This window comes from Poecilia latipinna, unplaced genomic scaffold, assembly GCF_001443285.1.
Source record: "Poecilia latipinna isolate Pla-1442-1.1 unplaced genomic scaffold, P_latipinna-1.0 Scaffold13, whole genome shotgun sequence".
NCBI lineage: Eukaryota > Metazoa > Chordata > Actinopteri > Cyprinodontiformes > Poeciliidae > Poecilia > Poecilia latipinna.
Window position 1 is genome coordinate 171,082 of NW_015112629.1, and position 7,304 is coordinate 178,385.

Sequence of the window (7,304 nt, forward strand, 5' to 3'; positions counted from 1 at the left end):
CGAGAGCGGTCCATGAGGGTCTATTCTTATATTATATCTATGTATGTACTGAGCTAGCGCTCATGAGGGCAACCCAATATACTTCCGGGTCAGTTCATTTCATTTTCCACGTGAGACCGCAATTCCGGTGTAGTCCTGAGAAATGATGGTCTGAGTGTTAAGTTGATGACAGAAAGTAAGTTATCGCATTTAGCTGCCAGCTGCTGCCATTGTGTAGGGATTTTATCTGGCCACATGATGGCGCCAAAGTGCTTCTTATGTTAAATTCGGCCAAAAGTCTGTGTGGGTTTTCACTGAGTTTGTATAAGTTGAACCTGTTTTGCTGTAATACATTAGCCTAATGGCAATTTATTGTTATTGCAGACTGCTGGCAACACAGAGTATCAAGGCAAATAAACCAGCTCACATCTACAGCAAGTTTTGGTCTCATGTCCTCCTTCAAGTAACCTGACTGATACACCATCTTGTTTGCTGCAAATACCTAATAACCTAACCCTAATTTAACAGGAAGTTTGACATTTATAATCTTCCCGACCTAAGACATTCTGTTTCTGAATTGGCTTTCCCCGTGTGGCCTTGGAAGGGCTGCATATCTCTAATCTCCTTGAAGATATGTGAACACTCCTTCCCTCCTCACCCCCTCCTGTATCCCTGGAGTTGCGAAGCTGAACGCTCCCAAGGACATTCCTGGATAACCAAGACCTTTATCGGACTTTGTCAGGAGGCTCAGTAACGTTTCTTCATGGCCCTTTGACGTCACCGCCTTCACTCGTGTCTTTGTTTTGCACATTGTTTTGTCTGAATGTTGCCATTTGCCCTAATGTGTCCTTTCCTCTTTTTTGTTTTAGGTGGAGTACTCCCTATTTAACCCAGAAAATGATTATTTTAGTTTATTAGTAATATCAGAAATTGTGGAGTACGCACTATTTAGATCAATATTATACAACCCAGAAATGGAATCAGAATTAGAATTAGAATAACTACAAACTTGGAATCCAGAAATACTTAACAGGATCAGTCACTGCTTAGTTTATATTACTTTTAACCCAGAAAAGGATTTAGATCAGTCACTCTTTAGCTTATTTGATCAGAAACTGTAGAGTTTCACTATTTAGAAATGGAATTAGATACTTAGCAACCCTGAACAGGAGCACCTAGTTTACATGCTTTAGAACATTAGATTAGTTTTCTTTCCTTTAGTTTGTTATTTTGTTTGTATTTCCTTTTAACTCATGTAAAGCACTTTGAATGGTCTTGTTGCTGAAAACGTGCTATATAAATAAAATTACCTTACCTTACTATTACTGTATTGTTTTTACATCTAAGATAATATTTCTCAAATAAAGGCTATTGTCACAACTAATGATGGATCCTTTTAAAGGTGAGTTTCTTCTCTCCACTGTTGCACACTGTTGGTCAGGAGTGATGCTGTGGGTCAACGACTCGATACTCTGTTGCGTTACCTTGGAAACATTTTAACCATTTCGGATAATGAACTGAACTTGATTCATTAGTTGATAACTGGGATCAATCAGAATTAATGCCACTAACTTGAACTCTGTCTGGATGATTGAATTAATTTTTTTGTAAAGTATTTCGATACGAATTGTTGTGAACTGGCACTACATAAATTAACTCTAACCTGCACCAGGATCCTTGTCAGCAGCCAAAGTACAATCAATATGTTTTAAATTATTTTTAATGTCATTTTAAGATGAAATTACACCAAATATGAACACACTTTTTGGGGGGATTTTAATATCCGTGTGTGTGTTGCCCTCATATGCCAGTGATGAAAAGCTTTTGAAACCATACTGACTCTTTTAGTCTTGGTCTGTTTGCTCCTGTGATTTGCCTGTTCATAAAAGACATCTGCAGTGCTTTTCTAATTATAATTTAAAGTTGCTGTGTCCTCTACAGGTTGTTGCTGTTTTTACCCAGATCTTTCCAATCTGTTTATGATTAGACCGTCCAGCTTTGGACCCCACCAGGCAGTGTCAAACTGAACCAGAACCCCTCTTAAGCAGCAAGTCTGCCTGTAGACAATCACTCTGCTGAACCCATCTGCTTTTTCTGTGCAATTCTCCATAACCTGCTGTTAGTGCTATCTGGTTTGTAGTGGCAATAAACAGTTGCATTTTAATCAAATTAACGCTCTTCTATTTTCTGTGCTCTGGTCTCAGGATGTGCAAAAAACATACTACGTTAAATCAGCTCAATTAGCCCTGAGAATGATCAGGAAAGAGTCCATTCAAGCAGCGCGTCTGAGAGTAACCTGCAGGCTTTTCAGGAAAAAAGCTGAAAAGAAAACATGTTTGTTTCCAAGTAAAGAGTTTTGGAGATTGAACTCACCGACCACATGTCCCACGGTACAGCCGTCTAAAACCAAGACAGAGCATGTTAATGCAGCTCATATTCAAACAGAGTAAAGTACACTCAGTGAAAATAATAATAATAATAATACTTGACCCTGAAGACTCTCAGGGTCACCTTACAGCCTGCGGATAATTAGATATTTACAACCAGTTGGCATCTAGAACTGCCACCAGAGGACAAAATGGCATAGCGAGCCTGTAGCACTGCAAGTATCAGCTGGTGTTCAAACCCAGGATCAGTGTCCTTGCATCAGCCACAAAGGCCTGGTCCCAGCCCTAACCCAGGACCCACAGGCCCCCCAGGGTCAGCAGGCCCCCCAGGACGCGCAGAACCTGGACCTTCAAGAGTGCTCAGGTTTCGGCAGCTTCAGCAGGACTTTGTTGTTGATATGACAATCCCACCCATTTTCTAGGTGGCACTCTGAGCGTATGGTGGCCCTCAGGCACCACACTGACCCACTAAAACACCCGGACCTCCACACACTGGGTAACTCCATGACCCAACCCACTGGTCTAGTTCTAACCCAGTGTTTTTCAACCACTGTGCCGCAGCACACTAGTGCACCGTGAGTGATCATCAGGTGTGCCGTGGAAATTATCCAATTTCACCTCCCGTATTTTCCAGACTATAAGCTGCTACTTCTTTCCTACGCTTTGAACATGCGGCTTTTCTGTGGATTTTTCTTCAACCACCAGGGGGCTCTTTAGCAGGAAGTGAATCATTGGAAGTCAAAGAAGAACGAGCTAATTTTCATTTAGAACAAGCACATGCTAGCAGCAGGCACGACGGAGAAATGTTTTCAAACTCATATGATGCAGCTTCTAAGTTGAGGAGTGTCGATCTGGCAGTACAGGAGGGAAATAAAGCCACTGCACGTAAACCGGATTTGGAGACGGAGAACTGCGTCCTTAATATATCCAGCAGTTATTAGGACGCAGCCCTCTGCTGGGTCCTTATGGGAAACCGAGAGCGGCAGAGATACCAGCGGCCTGTAGCCCGGTGCGGCTGATATATGTAAGTTTCCAGGGGGAGGGGAGGCTTCAAAAAAATTAAAGGTACGGTTTATAGTATGGTGCGCTCATAGTCCGGAAAATACGGTAATTGGTCTTAAAAGATTGTTTTGAAAACTAATTAATTATCTGCAAATAATGCTATCTTTGAGTGTCTTTGCTGTAGTAGTGACTAGCGGCGTAATCATGTCATTTTATTACCACTAGATGGCAGCAGGTACAGAACATTTTACATTAAAACAAGAGAATTAGTGATGCATGAACGTTACTACATTCATGCATCACACCACAGTGTTGTGGCTGTTCAGGTGTTCAGGTGTATTTTTGAAGTGGACATGTTAAGTGCAATTTGAAATAAGAAATGTAAAATATGATAAAAATACATTTTTGTGTTTATTTGATTCCTATTCAAGACACTTTGATAAGAATGACTATATATAGGCGGCTACAGAGTATCTTTGTTTACATTTTTGGTTGGTGGTGTGCCTCCTGATTTTTTCAATTAAAACAATGTACCTTGGCTCAAAAGAGGTTGAAAAACACTGATCTAACCCACAATGAGAGTCCCATCGCTGCGTGGCTGTTGGGTGGTCCAGTGACCGTCAGATAGCACCAGCTCTACTCCTGAAATCCTCACAGATGCCATCTGGTGGTTCCTGGCACATTGGCTCCTAGTAAATGAAATCTCCATCACATGTGGGGCCCAGCTGCTGCACCGCGAAATCTGATTCACTCTTCTTAGATTGAATCTTAGATTGACAATAAATCAACAACAATATATATTGGAAAAGACATATGACCAATATCAACAGACAATACATCTGAGAGAATGTTAAATAATTTCACTGGACTCAGATCCAGAGATGCACAGCATTCTGGGGGATGTAGGCAGAGGAAAGGGGGAAAGGCTTTAGCTGCTCAACGTAAGCCAGGGTGGTAGGAAACTCCAAAAGCCCCCCACATACTCAGGCGTTCCGTGTGCACTCTGTGAGACACGCAGACTTCTCGTGTGCTTTTCACGGATGGTTGACGCCTTATGCTCCACCATACTGATTGCCTAAAACTCTCTGATGTCACATTCTTTTATTTCCCACAATCCTAGTGGACACCAGCATGTCTGATGAGCTAGGTGGGCGCCTGTCAGCCGGGGTCAGAGAGTGGACGTCACGCTCGGACTCGGCGCACTGACTCACCTTGGTCAGGTCTGTGTCGCATGAAGATGTGAACACTGAAAAGGTTGCAGTGCAACACCGAGTCCGCAGTCATAAAAATTTATGTTTGTATGTCGGCTTCAAGTATGTGGGGGCCTTAACTCATTTGCTCTCTGGTTGCCTAGCAACAACCTGTTGGGTAACTTGTGCAACAGCACTTTAAGGTTTTGCCACTTTCATAACTGCTTAAAAATAAACGACATGAAAGAAAAACTGAATAAAACAAGAAAAGTCACATCACTAGTTTGGCAGCACTTCAGATATTTAAAACAGAAAAACTTTCCAAAAATTATTGATATCAACTGATATGAGACGCTTGTATATCGTTTTACATTTTTCAGCCCCATCGTCCAGCCCTACTTCTTCTAAAACCTGTTGTTCTCTCACAGGTGTTAAAATCGGTTTCCAAAATTGAGCGGACCTGAGGAATCGGTGAAACACTTTCATCCGGCTGGAAAGCATCAAAGTCCAGGTCAAGAAGAGACTCTCCTGGTCGTTCATTTGGCTGTGGACAGCAGCAGATGAAGAAGGTTAAAGGGCAGAAAAACTCATGGAAATTGGATTTTATTTGCCGTCCTACCTGAGAAGGTGAAGGAGCAGGTAGAAATTCTCCTCCGAACAAGTCAATGATTTGCTCTTCTGCCACTTCTTTAGTGGGTGTGACTTTAGGAGGTGGAGGAACCGATGGACCCTTTTTAAGCTGCCAAAGGAGAAGTAGGACCGTTACAGGTGAGCTGAGACTCAGACAGAAAGAGTTAACGCTGGAACGGTACCATTCCACTAACAACCAGTTCTACCATCAACTGCTATGTGTGAACCTCTCCATTAATCAAGCTAAAGATAAAGTTACTTTCATAGTTTCTAATGCTTGAGTCTGAAAAGTCCAGTAAAGGGTTTTGGTTAGTAAAGTACATCAGAACTTTTTCTGTTCAGTGTGAGAAAAGAAGAGGAAACTTGAAGAAAATCAAGATGCTGAAAACAACAAAATTGAGAATGTCTACTTTACTGACTCCACATATTAAAAGAAGACAATCATTTATAATTGATTATTATGTTTGGTTGGGAAAAGGTCAAATTGAAGATTGAAAACCCTCATTCATCTTCACCAAGCATATCGAAGATTACAGGAACAGGTCCTGGTCTTTTGCTTAGTCAATCACTTAATCTGGATGGCAATACATTATTGTCCAAGAAGGAAGTAAAGAACCTCTGGGTTATTTTTGACCAGTTTAAGTCTTTAAATCCCATATGAATCAAGTTTCTATTGCCAAAAATTCAAAACATCCTGACACACTGAAAGACCAATCCATACATTTGTTACTTCAGGATTGATCTAATTGGTCCAGATGTTCCTAACAGAGAACAGACTGCAGGTTCCCTACTGAGTATTTAATAAAATGAAAGTGTAACTAATCCCTGTGTGAAAGCATAGCATAGATATGGAGGGGGGCGTGGCTAAGGGAGCTGTGATCAGGAAGAAAGATCTGTTTATGAACTTTGTCTGATTCTGGGTCCTGACGTTGGACTTGTTGAGAACCTGCAGCTTTTACCTAAAATGTTTCTTCCTGAGCCGCGAATCTGAGCTCAGCTCCTCGCTCATAATGTCCTTCCCTCCAGACGGCGGTGAACCGCACTGGAGTCGGATCTGCAGAGGCGTTCCCATGATGTTAGCTCCCGCTGACCAACAGGTGGATTAGTTCACACATTAACGGAAACTAAAAGCTGCATGTCAAGTTTTAGTTTGGATCAACAACACTGATCCAACACCTGAGGCTCCTGGTGTTGCTTCTACCTGGAATCAACCTGGGATCAACCTGGGTTCTCCCTGGGATCGACCTGGGATCAACCTGGGTTCTCCCTGGGATCGACCTGGGTTCTCCCTGGGATCGACCTGGGTTCTCCCTGGGATCGACCTGGAATCGACCTGGGTTCTCCCTGGGATCAACCTGGAATCAACCTGGGTTCTCCCTGGGATCGACCTGGGATCGACCTGGGTTCTCCCTGGGATCGACCTTGCCTAGGTACCATTGAAGGTCGATCCTGAAGCTCCACAAGTGATGAAGCTGAAAAGGTTTGCTGCTTTATTTGACAGATCAGGATTCTGTAAAAGTCCAGCATCCTTCATGTCTTGTGGTTATGATCAACTGCTTTAGCAATAATTACGTTCGCTTATTTAGTTTTTAGTTAATATACTACTGACTGGTGTGATGAAATAAAAACTGATCATCATGCAGTTTTAGTTTCCTCTGAGATGTTGGAGAACATGCCATCATGTTTGTATCATGACCCGGTCAGAACCAGAACCAGGTCTGATGTTCTACAGATGTTCCCCGACAGAACATTCACGTCTACGGACATGAACACGACTGAAACACGCCAGTTACACAGACAACAAGAAGGTCACATAACTCACCAAGTAACAGATAAAAGTCAGCAGCGAGGAAAAAAAACAGTCAAAGGTCAGAACCAATAATCAATAATAAATTTCGTCAATCAGACTCTACTGGCCGGTATCAGTAACAGTGGCATCGACTCACCCGCTTCATCAATAATCAATACAAGCCTGGAGAGAAGTCAGGATGATCTGAGCTAAAAGGCCTCAAAGCGAATGACAGGGGTTGTTGTTGCACAACACCTCCCCCCCCCTTCTCTCTCTCTACTTCCTCTTTTGAGAGGAGGGAGATGTTGCTACCAGCTCTCCGTCTAA

The 7,304-nt window shown here is 42.5% G+C and overlaps 1 long non-coding RNA gene across 1 annotated transcript; it reads right to left on the bottom strand.

The window, feature by feature from the left end:
* Positions 1 to 2,018: 2,018 nt before the first annotated feature.
* Positions 2,019 to 7,219, bottom strand: LOC106946606 (uncharacterized). Its single transcript, XR_001424808.1, has 4 exons — positions 7,011 to 7,219; positions 5,178 to 5,297; positions 5,019 to 5,102; positions 2,019 to 2,379 (listed from the first exon to the last, which is right to left on the bottom strand). It is a non-coding gene; the product is annotated as an uncharacterized LOC106946606 (long non-coding RNA).
* Positions 7,220 to 7,304: the final 85 nt, after the last annotated feature.